This window comes from Arvicanthis niloticus, chromosome 28 (genome assembly GCF_011762505.2).
Source record: "Arvicanthis niloticus isolate mArvNil1 chromosome 28, mArvNil1.pat.X, whole genome shotgun sequence".
NCBI lineage: Eukaryota > Metazoa > Chordata > Mammalia > Rodentia > Muridae > Arvicanthis > Arvicanthis niloticus.
This window is the reverse complement of record NC_133436.1, coordinates 22,752,767-22,770,484: the sequence shown is the minus strand read 5'-3', so window position 1 is coordinate 22,770,484 and position 17,718 is coordinate 22,752,767. Positions and strand designations below refer to the sequence as shown.

Below are 17,718 nucleotides of genomic sequence, written 5' to 3'. Positions count from 1 at the left end.
AGTGAACTTGTCTCAAAAACAAGATAGATGGCTACTAAGGAATGAACCCCAAAGGTGACCTCTAGTGTCCACATGCATACATGTAAATAGGCACCCCCCCCCCCACACACACACATATACAGATTCTCCCTTTTGAAAAATGCTATATTACTTGTTCAAACAGATCACTTCAGTTCTCTGCAGGATTTTTGCCCTACTATAAGTAAGTAATTTGAATCAGTGTAATTAAGGAAACATCTACCTATGGACATAGGGCATAGAAATCCGTAGCACACCATAACCCTTGCAAGCTGCAAACTGAGGGACCTGCTAAGTATGTAGCCTGTGTGTTCATACATGGTGTAGGGTCCCTTGAGGAATTAAGTAAGGTTAAAAAAAGACCCCATGGAGCTTTGAAAGAACAGTGTCTCCCATATGCTCAGGTATTTGGTCTCCAGTTGGCGGCTCTGGAGGTATGTAACCTTTAAGTGAGAGAGTCTTGCTGGGAGAAGTACATCACTGGGACTGGGAATGAACTTTGAGGGTTCATGGTCTCCCCCCCGCCCCCTCCCACTACCTGTTCTTTCTCTCTGCGTTCTTCGTGTGATGAAATATCTCTCTGCTTCCTTTTCCTGCTGTCATGGCCTTACCTGGTATTTTGGACTTTACCCCTCTGGAACTGTAAACCACCACAAACTCTTTCTCCCTTAAGATGCTTTGGTTACAGTCTTGCATCACAGTGACAGAAAAATAACCAACAGAACTCCAACCTTTGCTTCTGTCTTCTGTCTAGTGTTCCTGGCTGGTTCAGCCTGGAGGAAAGCAGCAGGTGAGAACGCTTCTTGAGGCTGTTCAGAGACATCTGTCAGGGATAGAGAACTTACCGAAGCCAGAGCTCCTCCCACAGAAATCTTCAGAAGTCTGTGGCTAATTTATCACTCACTGTATCCTCCGAAAGAACATGTATATTTCTCAAGGCATTTTTTTATAGTTGAATATAAAATGATAATGATACACATGAACTCTCAGCAAACTATGCTGACAGTTTATTGGGGAACTTATAGTCAACATATGAACCCATTAATATTATGATACTATGTGTCTATTGGACCATATAGTGTAAGAGATAAGTGGTTAGATTCAGGAGTCACAGTGAATTTCAGTTGTGGCATTTCTATCAGCTCTCTGATTTTGAACAAATTAACTACCCTCTGTAAGGCTAAATGCTTCTGTTTCATTTGTTTGTCTCGTTTATTACAGGGAATAATAATACCCACCATGTAGGGTTGTTGTGAGGATTAAAGGAGATAATGTCGCTAACTGCATAACCTGACTAGGTGACTCAACGCTCTCTAGTATCACCCTAATTGCTATTTGTATGGCCAAACCCAAGCACAAGAGCCAAGAGTTGCAGTGATGTGGTTATTTCAGGACTAATATTACAAACTAATAGTTTAACGAAATGTAATACTGAGGAAGGGGAGACAGACTAAATGCTAAGCTCTCAGGTAAGACAGCCTAGATCAGTAAGTATAGGTCCTTTTAAAAATTACATTTTAAAACTTACATACATAAAGGAAAGTAGGAAGGGTAAGTGGAGGTTGGATCTGATCAAGAAACATTGTGTACATGTATAAAATTTTCTACTTGGAAGATCTGTGCTCTTGAGTGAACTCAACTTCTCTCCTGGCCATGCCTGTACAAGCAGGGGCACCGTATTAAGGAAAATCACTTAGGATTCTGCTCCGTGTGGCTGGGGAAGTATGACTAAAGGTTTCAGCTGCTGCATTAAATGCTTCTAGGCATTGTCCTCTCATTGCAGAATGCCTTTTCCCCATTTTTCTCAGTCCTGGTATCTTTGGCATCTGTCTGTCCTCTTTGTCAACTTGTTCTCTTCCCCAGAGAACTGTCTTTAAAATAATAATTAATAATAATAATAATGTTATTATTATTATTATTATTAAAGGATCACTTGTACAATGTGTTTGCATCACTTTCACACACTCTATTTCTCCAATGTCTTCCCAATTCCTTCTTGACTTGTGGGCCTCTTTATATGTGTGTGTGTGTGTTTTTTATATATGTGTGTGTTATATATGATATGAATTATGCATGTGTGTTTATCTCCTACTGATTTTAATTAATGTTGCCCTCATTTGCATTTTTTAGGGATGACCATTTGGGATAGGGGTGTTGTTCTTGGAAAAACTAACTAACCAACCAACCAACCAACCAACTAACCAACCAACCAACTAACCAGCCAACCAACTAACCAACCAACCAAACAAAGAAACCTGATTTTCCTCTCCTTAGTAGCCATTCATTACCTATCTTCATCTAGACATGAGGCTTTTTTGAAAGTTTCCTGTGTTTGTGCTGGCATGTGGACTAGTGTGGTCTTTGGAGTTTTCCTGTAGGCAACCATGTTGTGAGGGTTCATGGCAGCAACAATTTTTGTCCTCTCCAGAAGAAGCTATCACACAGAAGTCATCCTGGTCCTCTGACTCTCACAGTTTTTCTGTTTCCTGTTTGGCGCTGTCTTTTTAAGCCCATGTGTAGGAGTTGTGTTGTAGATGCTCCATCTGGGGAAAGGACTCCACAGTTACTTATTCTCATTGTGATTCCACTCTTACGTCAATGATCATGGTGACCTTGTTGCTTGTTTCAGGAGAACAAAGTCAATCAGAAGGAACTTCCATTTTGGGTCATGCACAGACCTTTCCCCTTCTCTTTACTTAACCCTGTCCATCTGTCTCATCTGGTCAACTGTTGTGTGAGCACACTGGACCTCAATACCTTTTGCCTCCTGACTATTCCATGACACAGACTGTCCCTTTTCCCTCCCCGTTGAATAGTTTTCCATTTGACTGTCCCCTTTCCAGCAGCATACAAACCGACAGTGCCATCTGTCATCCCAAACACAACAGAATACAATAAAATTTGTTTTTATCTTGAATTGCCTAATGCCATGCAACTTCTCTGTGTGTGTATGTTCAGCAAAACTTGAAAAATAAAACCAGAGCGGCTGCTTTTAGCTTCCCCTTCCTCCCTGTTCTCTCTTAAACACACCTCATTCCAAGGAATCAGCTCTAATTAAAGCCACTGCTGACCACCAAACCAGCTAGTACTATAACATCCCGAGTCCTTACATAACTTAGTCTCCCAGAAATGCTTAGTCCAGTTGGTCACTTCCTTGTAACACTACCACAGAATCTGACCTCTGGGAGTCTCTATTCTTCTGGGGACCATCCGACCTCTGCTGTGGTTTCCTGTTTTATTCCTCCTGGTTATCTTCTCTTCCTGGTCTTTGTTCCTAGACCTCCCCACTTTCCAGACCACAGCCATGCCTTGTGGATCTTCTTTTTCATCCTGGCCTGAAAGGTGATCCAGGTGTTGACGGTCCTCCACAGTGAAACTGGGAGCCTCTGTGTAACTTCCTTTTTGTAAAATCTATGTTAATACAGTTCTTGACTTCAGTCCCCAAACCACCTCGACCCCATTTCTCCAAATCTAAATGAAAACCACGAACATCCAAGACTGTTATAACCCTGTACACAAGGATTAATTGGATTTTCACTAGCATTTTCTACACATCTCCCCTAGTGGCTATCTCATTTTTTTTAATTGCACTAAAATATAAACACTCCAGCAATAATATACAGCTCTTAAACATTTCTAATTCAGTTGAATAATGAAAAATGCTGTACTAGATAATTGGAAAATGACTTGAATATGTTTGGGAAATGACCCAAGATCAAAGAAAAAAATCATACATAAGTTGAAGCACATGATTTTCTAAAATGTCCAGTTATGATGGACATATTTTGATGACATATTTTGGTGAAAAAATTTCTTTGATTTTAAAAAAGTTTTCTTTTTCAGTTATCATTTAGGCATAACAACCACTTTTAAAAAAATTCCACCTTACAATGAGCACATCTGGCTTTGACTGAACATTTAGTGGTAAATATTAGCCATCCTTTTAACTCGCTGCTAGTCCTGCAAAAGCACTCGTAAGCGTTCTTGCTAGAAATAGTATTAAGATCAGAATGCTTCTCCATCCATGGAAGCTAAGCTAGCTGTGCTTTGTTTATCCTGAGCTCCTGATTTCTCTACTCTGTTGCTTGTAGATTGTAGAGAAGAGAGGGATTGAAAACCCTAGAATAGGGTTTTAACCATATTTAACCATAGAATAGCTTATATACACAAAACAAAGTGTGGCGCTGGCATACATTAAGGAAATAGTTTGACCCCCCAGTCTTCCTTTCCTGGCTTATCCTTCTGCCTCCTGCCTGAAGTTGTATTCCTCTTCAAACTAATATGTACCCTAAACTAAATATTGTGCTCCTACTTTTTTTTTTTTTCCTTGATTAGGGCCTTCATAAAAATGGTCTCATTATGAAGGCTTTCTTTACCCAAACAGAAATAGCATGCTTCCACAGGGTAAACTTGCCGGCACAATGGTCCATTGTGATGCTGTTTACACACTTAGGGTTTTTTTTATTGCTCTCAGTACTATGTAATTTGGGCTTGCAACTGATTAGCCAATTAGGAGTTGGAAGGAGGATATGTAAATGTTACCGGCTAACTGACAGAATGATTTATTAGAAGCACGTCTTTGTGGAATGTCACCTGCTTTGTTGTTTTGGGAGGCCTCATGCCAAACCTAAACAGTGGTGTCAGTGGCAGACCTGTGCCCAGCTGTTTAAAAAAAAAAAAAAAACATAGCCAGGCGCAGTTGAATCCCAGTCAAGTAGGATTTGCTTGTTTGTTGTGTTCGGCTGATTTGAAAATACACATACCTTTCTGCGTCTTTGATTACTTTCAATGAAACTTCCCACGAGTGTGACCCACTGCCTCTCCTGCTCTAATCTCTTCCTTCTCAGTGCTCCTTGTCCCTTCTCATTGCCACTTGGGTGTCTAGGCCCCAGGTTTACAAGGGCAGACTTCTCTACCCTCTTTGAAAACTCTAACCGTTGGCTTTTTTCATTAAGCCTTGTGTTTATCTTGATTTCAGAGAAGGTTGAAGGTTTTTTTTTTTTTTTTTTTTTTCATTAAAAATAACAAAGGTAATTTTATTTCTATTTTGTCTTAATGTGATTTAGATGGACAGAGTTGGCAGGCAGTTTTATAAAGGAAATGGGAAAATAAGTATTTATTTTTTGAAAAAAAATTTAATTAAAAATAGTCTTCTCTCATACAACACATCCCAACTACCGTTCCCCTCTCGCCACTCCTCCCAGCTCCTCTCCATCTCCGTCTTCCCCATCAGCCCCCCTTTGTTCTTCTCTCAGAAAGGAGCAGACTTCTAAGAGACAATCAATCATGGCAGACCAGGATACAATAAGACAAGGTCAAAAGCCCTCACATGGAGGCTGGACACCACAACCCAACAGGAAAAGAATCCCAAGAGGAGACAAGATACACCATCCCCCACTGTTAAAGGTCCCCAAAGCACCAAGCTGACAGCCATGACATGCACACAGAGGACCTGGTGCAGATACCTCCAGGCCCCATGCTTGCTGCTTCAGTGTCTATGAGCGTATATGATCCCTGTTTAGTTGATTCAATGAGCCATTTTTCTCCTGGTGTCCCTCACCCCCCTCCAACTACTACAGTTTTACCTCCCCACCTCCTTGGAATTCCCAGAGCTCTGAGGGGAGGGACCTGATGGGGACTTCAATTTAGACTCTCTCTTTATAATGTGTGGCTATGGGTCTCTGCATCAGCCCGCATTGGCTGATGGAAGAAGCCTCTCTAACGAGGACTGGACAAGACACTGATCTGGTTTCCTGGCAGTGGAAAATAAGAATTTAATTTGACTGTAAGTTTTATCTAGAAACTTTTAAAACGGTTGTTCAAAGCCTCCTACTTTGACAAGAGCCCCAAGAATGTTTAGATTTGTCATTATTGTCTTTATTTTGAAAGGCAACTGATACTGGGACAGGCATATAGTTCATAGCCACGAAAAACTGAACTGGAATGTCAGACCGAAGCACTTGATAACTAGCCCTGGAGTTTAAGAGAAGGAGTATAGAGTATTACAGATGATTGACACAGTCCCCTTAACAACTATGCATAGAGCTTAATCAACTCATATCAGGAGCCCAGGGAGAAATGTGCATACATGCATTCTGCATTTGTCCTACTGAAGGATATGAATGTGTTTTAATTGCACTGTGTTAGTGCTTAGAGGCAATTTATAGCTTTGATTGGAGAGATGATAATTCTAGAAGTTTTCTCACATGTGGTTGGGCAACTTCTTCTGGATTTCTTATGAATCTGGATCCATTAAAGGATCCTTACCTCTTACTTATTTGCAAGATCACTGGATTTTTAACTTCAGGTTCATGACACACTCAAATGAAAGCTTGATTCGGGGTTGTGTCTCTCAGTTGTATATAAGTAAAGGACATATTCAGGGTGCAGCAGGGACTATCCCCGCAAGGCCAGTGACCTTTCTCTCAATTGTTTATTGCAGAAACAGCCTTGGACAGAGTGTGGGGTAGAGACAGAAGACTCAAGTCTATTTAAACATAACTCCAGTTTTTTCACTCTTTCCCAAATGACAAGATGAAGTTTTTATTTACGATATCCTACTTGCAATATAGCATGTAAGAGAAACAGCTTTTCACCAGAGGGTTCATATGTTGGTGTTGTCTATTTGATACTGCAGTGAAGGAGACAAAGGGCCTGGCTTTGCCTTTATTCTGGTCTGCTCTCTTGGTATTAGGGACAAACAGAAGGAGTTTGCAGCTCAAAGAATTGCCTCCTCACTTCAGCTGGAATGAGGTTCAGAGTATGGCTCTAGGGTATGAAATCACATTTCTGTCTCTAGGTGACAATATTCACAGTTGCCTCTGCTGGCTTCCGACAGACGCATGTATATGGGCTACAGACATGTATTCAACTTTCTAACATACTTATTGTGAGAAATGCCATTTAAACTCCCAAGTCTGTAGGTATGTTTATGTGGAAGACCGTGGTTTATACTTGGCACTCTATTATTGTGTGCCAGTATTCATTTGTTTATGTCAGACTCTCACAGACATACTGAGAAGTACTCAGATCTTACAGGAATGGCCCAAAAAGAGATGGTGTCACCACCCATCAGCACTCCAAACCTGAAGCTCTCTGGATCTGTTGTCTGTCAGAGATAACCACTCTTCCAACCTCAGCACCAGGTCAGCACTGCTCAGAGTGGAGTTACAGTTTGTACTTATAGTTTGTGTTTATGTAGCATTCTCTGGGCTGTTTGCCGCCCCCCCCCCACACACACACAAGCTAGAGGAACCCTGAGCTATACCTAAGAGCAGTTTTTATACAGTTTTCACAGGATTAACAAGGGCAGTCTTACAATCACCTCTTAGACAATGCTAACCATAAAGGCTGACCTCAAAAGGCCTCTCTGTTGTTGTTTCTTGGCAACATTATCTTATGACAATGAGTGTTAGCTAAGTCTATCTTACCATAGCTCCTGTTTACCCAGGTTTATTGCACTAAGGGCCCAGCTTACTGATAACTTTTTAATTCTCTTGGGCCCTTCTCCTAGAATGTATGTGTAAGTCTTTGAAATGTGCTTCTCCTGGAACATGTCTCTGGAGAAGTTAATTTTTAAGTTTAGGCTGAGACCTGAGATTCCTTCAGATGTACATGTATACTCATGGATGTGTGAAGTGAAAAATTATAAAAATCATTCTATAATATATATATATATATATATATATATATATATATATATATATGCTTTTCTCTAAGCCTTACTTTAAAGGACATGGAAAATTTTCTCTGAAGCAAGCTAAAAATGTTGACTGGCCAGTTTCAGGAACCGGAAGAGAGGAATGCAAGTCATCTAGGTGGTGCTGAGAAACTAGTAACTACGATGACAGGGCAGGGCTGTGTCCCGAGCAACTGAGAAATAGTTGAACAAGTGACAGGGCAAGGCCACAATGACAGGGCAAGGCCACAGTGATATGGTGAGACCACATTTTTGAGAAGAATGAGTATACAGAGTGTTTTCCACATGACCCTGACTCACTTAGGTTGGGTTTCTCTGGAATTCTCCGCTATTTTTATGTTATATTTCCTTAGCAACCCCTCACCCCCTCGCTTATGGTTTTCCACTTTTAAAAAGCCCCTCAGCCAGCCGGTCTTTGTCAATTCAGCTCCTGCGTGGGCAAATGAATTGACCATTAGGCGGCTAACTCTCCTGAATAAAGCCTCTGCTGTTTGCATCCAAATTCGGTGTCTTGCGAGTTTTTGGGTGGCCATAACTTCCTGAGACTTGAGTGAGGGTCTCCCCAGAGAGGGGGTCTTCAGATGTATAGTCTTAGGTTAACTTTGGGGTCATTCCTTAGGTGCCACCACATTGTTTTTGAGGCAGAGTCTCTCCTTTACCTAAGACTTGCTGTTCAGCTTAGGCTTTCTGGAGGTGGTCTTCCTGTGTCTGCCTTGAAGTACTGGGATAACAAATGTTAGTGAGACTAGCAGGGTTGTTTTACAGAAGCTCTGGAGATGGAACTCAGGCCCCCATGCTTGCAAAGCAGGTGCTTTACCAACTAAGTCCTCTTGCTGGCCCTATTTATGCTATCTTTGGATTAGTTGAATTTTTTACTTTTTTGAAGCCAGATTTATCAATCTATTTCATTGTTGTGAGGACTATTTTTTTTTTTTTTTTGCCTTTTATGTTGTATTTATCTTATGCTAGATTGTGAGGGAATTTATGATATCTTCCAGAAGTTTTGTCATCTTACATTTATTTCTGTCCATCTACCAGTGTTTTTGTATATGGTGTTACATAGGGGTCAGAGGTCATTGCTTTCTCCCATGCTCCTATGCCCCTCCATTGTTCCCTGTCAGCTTAGCTATAAATCAGCATCTGAACTCTGATCTCTTCATCTATTTCTCCATCCTTCCACTAATACCACACTCTTTATTGACTGTGTCTTTAAATTCAGGCTTGAAGTCTCATCGTGTTTGTCTTCCACCTTTGTTCTTAAAGATTATCTGTTGGCATAATGTTTTTTGTAGCCACCTGTGGCCATGGATCAACTGGGTTCACCTGAAAGGGGGGCTGGAAGTGAAGAAAGGGACTGAGGGCGAGAAAAGATGAAGCCAAGACAAAGTATTCTGATCAAGGCTTGAAGTTTAATGTTCAGCTCTCAATTTAAAGGGAAAGTCCCACCAAAACCTTTTCTTGCTTCAGCTGGAGATGGGTGGAGGAAACCATCCTTTGTCATAGCCAGAGATATCTCAAGGCAAGCTCAGTGGGCAGTTATTCTTCTAAGTTCCTGTAGCAGGTTGCATGTGCAGCCAAGGTAGGTAACTCCACCTAGGTCCTATCTTTTGGTCTATTGTGGTAAACAAGGTCTTTCAGGCCTGCTGAAGGCTGGGGGAAAGGCACAGCTTTTTTGTACACTGTGTAAAGATTACCCTTGTGTTATTCAAATGCAGACTTCTCTGTCCTCATATCTTGTTTCAGCCTCGTTACATGGCATTGTAATACTTGCACCAAGAATCTCCTGTCTTAAGTTTGTGTAAATAATTCTTACTATTTATTCTCTGCCTTGTCAATAAGTGCTGATCACCCGATGGCTGGGCAGAATAGAGAATGGGGGAGGGGCCATGTCCACCAGCCAGAGGAAAGAGAAAGGGAGAGAGGGAGATTCAGATCAGCTGGAGGATGGGGATTTGGAGCCATGAGGAAGGGGTCCAGAGAGAGGCCACAGAAACACACCTGAAGCCCAAAGAGCCAAATTAATAATATGCAAATATGAAGATAGAGCTGGGGGAGGGTAGCTAGATTACCTGAGCAGGCTAAGGTAGATCATTTAACTGCTCAGCTATTAAGGTGCAGTTTTAAACAAATATTGCTTTATATGTGTCATTATTGGGGACTAACATAAAGTCAAGAAATATAGCAGCTTGATTAATTTACTGTTTATATTTATATTAAGAATTGATTTACAATTATCTTCATCATTGTGGCCTGTTTCATTTCCATTTAATGGCAGAATAAGCTTGCTAAATTTTAAATAAAGACTTTAAGCTATTGGTATAACAAAGAAACCTTAACCCATAACTTAGGGACATTTTCCAACATTGTTCTTTCCAGCAACATAGCCTCTCCGTCCATCTCTGTAGGTGGTCTCTAACCCTGCATGCATAAGCTCTGCGATTTTCTTTATGGAGGTCTTGCTCATTTTCCAGCAGCCTTGCTCCTCCTCGGGTCCTTTCTCTTTACTAGCAATCAAAATCTTGCTTTTTGCTGGCATCCTTAGTAGCACATCAACAGAGAAACTATTTTGAAACTTGAAGACAGGAAGTGTCCTTCACCTTGAGGAGGAGGTGTGAGCTTTTTTTCTGCTGTTGGTTTGAGGTAGGTGTGATGCTGAATGTCTTGTCCAGATGGAACCTTGAATGTCCTTAAAAGTAGCAGATGTGTGTGGGCAGAATGGTGGATTACTATATTGAGAAGCACACTGAATGTCTCGAGGCATCACGTACAGTTAGCTGAATGAAGAAACCAAGTGCATGTTTTAAGTGTCTGATCCATGTTCATTGATGCTGGACAAATGACTGTTCCAAAACAAATGGATCATATCTTTTACATTCCTTCCAACATCTTTGATTTCCTATTTCTAGTCAGTCGAGCTGACTTATGTAAAGAAAATCTCTTCAGTATGTAATGAATCCTACTCAAATGACTGGAAAACATTTCTTAAGAGATAAAATATTTTGGAGTTGCCCCTTATTCCTACCTTTTATTATTTTGTCTTTTATTTCCCATCATGCTTTGGGAATGCATAGTCTTTCCTCACTGACTTCCGACTTTCATCTCCAATTCCCATTCCACAATGGCTCCTAACTCTGATGGCCTATTACACCTGCGCTCAACACCAAGGCTCATAGCCCTCGTACTTACCAGAGCCAGTGAAAAATGCCCCCCTTCTTTTCATTTGTGGTTGTTGAAATGTCCTTCTGAAGACCCCTCTGCCTACCTTAGCATCTCTCCTCTTCCGGTCTTTCTGTTCCTCAGGCTCTGCTGGCTGTTTTTAGGGCTCCGTTCATACCCTTTACGCTGATGTCCACTTCATATTTCTGGTTTCATGTGGTTTTCTTGATGGTTAGCATTCTGTGGATTTTGGAGTCTGGTCTGGAACTATCTAACCATGTCCAACTTTCTGTTGGATTACTTCATTTCAGGGCCCTGAAAACTCAAAAGTTAGCACATCATAAGGAAACTCCAGTGAGCTGTTTGCTTTTGGCGGTTGGCACCTTTTCCACTGGGCCTGTGTGTTATTCACTTGTCTGCTTCTGTGACAAATACCAGAGAGGAGAAACTTCAAGGCACAGATGTTTTAGCTTGCTCTTGACGTTAGAGGTTTCAGTTCCTCGTGATGGAGAGAGTGTTGTAGCAATTTGTCAATTAGAGAGTCAGGAGGGAGGGCAGGGAGTGGGGAATCGTGGGCATGCACTTTTCTGCCCTTTGCCTTTTGCATCGTCTGCCGCCCACACTTAGGGCAGGTCTTCTTAAGCCTTGTTTAATCCTTGAAGTCCTCTCCTCAAGTGTGCTTCCATAACCTAGGCCCTTCTAATCCAATCAGCTTGACCATCAGGATTAACCATGGCAGCCCAGGAACTGGAAGTGGTCTTTGGCTTTTCTTTCTCTTCTTGCTAACCATGTCCATGAACAGCATACTGCTTTAGGACTTTCCTCAGTATCGTTAACATCTCTGTAGCCTGGATCCTCTTCTCTGTATCAGTCACCATTTTTCTCTTCCCAAATAACCTTGTACCTGGCTTGCTTGAACTACTTCCTAACTGGCCCATTTGCCTTCAATATTTTGACACTGCAGCCCAGTATCAGTAGGGTTTCTACAATGAGCTACTCCTCTGTTTAGGCTCACCAGTAGACAGGTTCTTTGGCGCTCAGACCTTTACTATGGCTTTAAATACTAGTCATGAAACAGACCCCTCCTGGTGCCTCCAGGCTCATCTCTGGACATGGCCTCCTTCCCATTCTGTTCCTCTCTTTACTTTGCCTCTTTTTCTCCTTGCTTTGCTTTGCCCTGAGTAGGCTGATCCTTATCCTTCACTCTCCTCCTATCATCTGTCAAGTCTCAGGTTAGATAGGACATATTATAGGGGAAACATGTTGTCATCCACTACCGCCATTACTGTGTCTTATACTGTAGGCGTTATATACATTGGTCTCACTGTCAACTTATCAAAGGCAAGGTACATATCTGGATCATCCTATGGTGTTTTTTTATAAGTAGGGACCATGTCGGGCTCTGTGGATGCAAAGATGAATGGCTTTTGTCTCAGGCCACAAGGGTCTCACAGTGTGAAAAGTGGAAGAGAAACACCAGCAGGTAATTATTGTGCCATTTGATGAGTTCTGTATGACAGGTGTTTTCAAGATGTGGTAAGAGGAGCACCTTCGGGGTCAAGTGAGTTCTCCTGAAGTGCGTGCTGGCATCCCTAGAGAAACAATGTAGAGGATAATCCTGAGAGTGACGATCACCTCCAGAAATAGCCCTGGCAGCCCTTCAGTCAGTTTTGCCAGCTCATCTCTAGAGAATGTCTGTTGGCTCTTCAGATGCAGAGAACTGCATGGGAATTAAGTTTTAACAAACAGTAGCTCAGCGTGTAGATAAATATCACGTGGTTAGTGGAAGAAAGTAGTACAAATGTGAATTTTCAGGGTACTTAGTTGAGATTTGAAAGAGTAAATATTTTGTCCTGTATGCTCAGAGGCCCTCTGTATGACTGTATGAGCATATAGTCCTGTGTTTAGAGTCCAAATACTGTGACTTTGCATGAGAGTACAATTTAAAGCACAGTTTGCCTTGTATGATCAATATAGTCTTTTTAAAATATGATGTATTCCATAAAAGAATCCTGTGAAATGAGACCTTTACAACGGCTTCCCTCTGAGTACTAGCTGTTGAGGCTAACAGCTGTTCTAACAATTCACATGTATTCTACCCAATTAGCGGGGTGGTGAACAGAACCGTCTATAGATCAGAATTAGTTGATACTGTAATAGCCAGAGAGGGCTCATCCAGATGAAGGAATTCCACCCCTTTTACATGGCTATCTATCATAGTAGCCCATGAATGAACATCACAGTGTTTGGTAGAGTCTCTAGAATTTATGTCAAATTGACCACATAATGCATATGAGGAGAAAGGCTCTAATTTCTTTTTGACCCTTGTTTTAATTTTTGAAGAAAAAATTATCAGCAGCCACCACATTCTGAGCTTACTTTCGTTATATTTGTTGGTTTGGTCACTGCTGTTTTGAGGCAGTAGATAGTAGATTCTGGTCCACTCTGGATTGTCTTTGTGCCGTGTGTTAAAATGGTTCACAGGCTGACGTCAGCATTAAATGGAAGTCTGGGTTCCAGGTGTTTCCCAATGTCAGCGCTCATGTCTTCATGGGAAATTCACGCAGTAAATGTTGTATGGCTGTTTTGCAGAAGACAAGAGTGGAGGCTGAGAGAGTGAGAAGTACTTTCATAAAGGCAGCGGGTGGGCGGGCGGGGTATCTAATCTAGTCAAGTGCCCTGGACATCAAAGCATAATGGTGAGTACCACACAGCCATCCTCACGATGCTCCATCTCCTAGGACAGACAGACAAAAAACAAAACAGAACAATAATAATGATATTAATAACCAGAGTCATGATAAAGCTGTGGTATTACACATTCCTAAACTCAAGGGCAAAGATGATGTGGCATAAATCCTTGGTAACTGCTGACTGTAGCTGTTTCGTCAAGGAAATCATGGCGCTGGGTTTGAAAGATAAATAATCTGTGGACCAAAATTTTTTTAAAAATGCCAAGCTGAGGTAAAATTTAACATAGTATACTAAATTTTCTATCAACTTGTTGTCTCCCCCAGGAATATTTGACATGTAATATAAATCTTGGCATGGGTTCTGCTGTAAAATTTAGCGTGCTTTCTAATTTCTCTTGTTTAGCAAGCATTGTTTTTTTCTAGCGAAGAAGCAATTGCTAGCTGTCAAGATTACCACAACTCAGCGTCAGCACAGATTCCAGTTCGGTTTTTGAGGCCTTAGTCCTCTTACCATTATTTCTTACTGAATTTAAAATTTTAAATTGCACTTTATTTCTTGATTTGTGGCTCTTGGATTTTTTTTTTTTTTTTTTTTTTTTGAAGTTTCCAGAGAGATGCTTTAGAGGAGATGCTGTGTTCTGTATTAGTGCCTGGTGGGACTTCTCCAGAGAAGTTTGGCTTTCTTTCTTTCTTTCATCTATAGCAACAGCAGTGTAACCAGCTTGGTGATGTAATCCGTACCTGCTATGGGTATATTCAGCCTTAAAAAAAAATAGTTCTGTTCATGTGCAGGTTTGGCTAGTGAGTGTTTTCTTTTAGTATTTAAACATTCACATTTTATGTTTATGAGAACAAAACAGAGCAAATTCAGAAGGTATCACTTTAGTCAAAAAGCTGTCTGAGCAAAAAAAAATCCAGTTTATATTTCTAGTTATTCAAAGCAATCAGTTCATAGTCATTGTTTTAAAAATATCTGATGGTTTTATACTAAGTTGATAGAATTTTAAAATCTACAATATTTTTAAAAATTTCTTTTTCTAGTACTGGGGCTTGAATCTAAGGCCTTGTTTATGGTAGGCGAGCCCTCTGTCACTGGGGTATATCCTTAGCCTTTTAAAAGTTTTTTCTTATTGATGTTTGTTTTTTTATTTTTTGAGACAGGGATTTTTTATTTTTATTTTTTTTTATTTATTGTGTGTGTGTGTGTGTGTGTGTTTGTGTGTGTGTAGCCTGGCTGTCCTGGAACTCACACTATAGACCAGTCTCTCCTCAAACTAAGAGATCTGCCTACCTCTGCCTCCTGAGTGCTGGGATTAAAGGCATGCACCACCACCCACCACCAGATCTTTCAAAAAAGTTTTTTATTTTGATCTGGGAATTGCCAAGGCAGGCCTCAAACTGCCCATCCCTTTTCGACAGCTCCTGAGTGGCTGAGTGGAAACAGTTATTTTGTACTTTGATTCCAGTGTGTTTTCTTGCTATGTCTTTTTTTTTTAACCCAGTGTATATAAGAACATAATTAATATGTGAAATTTATTCTGCAGTTTTTCTTCAGGACCTGTTTGCTGTAGCCATACATGGATCTTTTCACTGCCAATAGTGTGAATTTATTCTGGTACCATGGGCTTCCATCTCCCAGATGTTCACACCTCCTCCCAACTCACCTCTCCTGCTTTACAGACTTCATGCTTTTCTCTGACCCTCTGAGCTACATGATCTGTCTCTAATTATTCATTTGACACCTCTGTACCTCAGTGAACTTGCACTGCAAAGCATTAAGTTCATTAGTCTCCATTTGATGGTCCTAAAATGAGGGTACCAAAAACTACTGGAAAGGACCCAGCCTCAAGATGCAGCTCAACAGAGTTGTTTACCCGCTGTCTCTCCTTTTCTGCAAGGCTCACAGCATTTCCTGGCTACCCTGCCAGGTCTCTTCCCACTCTACTGTCTTCATCACTGTTAGTAATTCTGTAACGAGGTAATGTGTACTAACATTGTGTTCCAGATATTGCACCGAAGCCCCGGAGATAACACTATTGAACTAAAACAAAAATATACCCTATGTAAGCTTTGAAAGTCAGACACATTATATAATCACAACTTTAATGATGACTTCATTGTACCTGAATCCAGTGGTAAAAATGACAAGGTAGCCTGAGACTGCATCCTTGTTCAAGGAGGGGGAAGACAGCTAACTGTCGTGTAGGTTTTTTTTTTTGCTTTTCCCAGAGCTTGTTGCATCTGTATTCCTGGTCAGTCCAATTCAATACTCCTCAAAATAATTTAGCAAAGATGACTTTGTTAAGTTAGTAGGTGTGTTTACCTTTCTGTTTTACCTAGGAAATTGTTGAGTGGATGGCCCCAGTCTCCTACCGTCCCAATCTGAAAGGACCCTGAACCCACACAACCCTCTTAATTGAAAGGCACAAATTCTGTAGTTAATAAAAAAAAAAAAAACTACACAATAAAATTGTGTGATAATAAATAACAAAAAGCAAACTTCACAGTATGATTCAACTAATTGTGGGCATTTACCATGTGCACTGGCAAACTCCAAGGTGTTCTATTTGACAGCAGGTGTAGTGAGGAAGTCATCAATTGGAGCTAATAATGGTGGACACTGTCTGAGAAGGGGCAAAACCTTACAATACTTATCCTGAAACATTCGCCTGGAAGGTCCTGTTTCCCATGATTTAGGTCAGCATTTAGAGACAGGTTTCCCTTCATCTACACCTGAATTATGCAGACTGAATGTTGGAAAGGCCATGCCATAGATATAAAATACTTACAAGACACATTTCTGAGGTTAGGGGCTCTTATGTAATTGGCTTCATTAATGCAATTTCACTTCACTTTCTTTTGCTCTGTACACATCCCGCACAGGGTCTGGGTACTTATCTGATTTTATGTCACGTATCAGTTCAGATCCCATCTGATCCTGACTCAGGTCAAGAGCTTCTTTGATTTAGGTTTTAGATTCAGTAGCCCTTTAATGATGTCATCTGGGCCTGAAGCTATCTGTGAGATAAATTGATGAGTGAAAACTTAGAGGAAATGTATTTTATGGTATTAGAAGATTTAATTCACTTTTTACAAACATTTCCACCCCCAAATGCATCATCCCTTTCCCCTCATAATGACTCCCCACTATTGATGTACTTAAACCTACATATCACATATTTGGCAAATATAGACACTAGTATGTTGGAGGTTAGGCCTGTCTGAGCATATTCTCTTGATAGCAAAATGCACAATCATTAACAGCCTGCATTTCCTCATTCGTAGTTTACTTAGAGTTTGTAGCTAGTGGTTAATCAATAAATACTTGTTTAAGCAATCAATAGTGGCTCTAATTCCAGGTTCAAAAAGACCCATGCTAGCATTAACAGTTTATAGGAACTCTATAAACGTCTCGTCTCCACGTTTGAGTTGTTCATGGTGTCAGGGTAGGAGCCTCCCAGTAGCTGTGGATATGGAGGCAGAACACGGGCAGGCTGGGGGCTTTCTGTCACCACATACTGCAGAGAAGGGGGTCTGTGGACAGTTGGCTGCTATCCTCTTACTGAGTTTGTATGAAATGTGGCATAATTACACCCTTGCCTTTGGGGAGCATACCCCAATATCTTCTCTAGGTGACTGTCCACCTCATACTTAAACATTGTCATGAATTTCCTTGGCAAGCCTTGTCTTCCCACGCTGCTCATCATAGCGTATTATTTCTGACTGAAAGGATTATCATTCTTTCATTATGGCCCAATGGATCGCCTGCTACTGGTGACTTACGACTCGTCCCGTCAATTTCCAGTAATGAGCCGTAGTGGTATGAGGTAAATGTCTGTGTGCACAAGCAGGGATTCTAAATCATAGCCTGAAAACCACGGAGCTTCATGGTGCAGTTAGCCCATCTCCTCAGAAATGTCTGTGGTGAAGGCTTCTTGAAAATGGCCAGGCTTCAAGGATATCGCTTATGTGACACTTTCAGTCATTAGTTTGATGGGTCCATGTTGGCTTGCTGAGGCTGACTTCCATGGGTCAGGGAGGATAATTCACCAGCCAGATAACTGATGGACATAGTCTCAGTGGGAGGGAGAGATAAAAAGGACGGGGTGCTTTAAACACATTGATTTCTTTGCAGAGTAGCATTTAAACATG

At 41.0% G+C, this 17,718-nt stretch overlaps 1 protein-coding gene across 11 annotated transcripts in view; it reads left to right on the top strand.

Annotated features, from left to right (window-relative positions):
- Window positions 1–17,718, top strand: part of Aig1 (androgen induced 1) — a 215,036-nt gene that overhangs the window by 12,191 nt on the left and 185,127 nt on the right. The window contains exon 3 of one of the 11 annotated variants that reach the window (XR_013108024.1): window positions 2,149–2,903. The exons of the other annotated variants lie outside the window; for them this stretch is intronic. The gene's annotated coding sequence lies outside the window, so the exon portion shown is untranslated. Of the gene's footprint in view, window positions 1–2,148; window positions 2,904–17,718 lie in introns of those variants that run through there. 11 annotated transcript variants of the gene reach the window in all.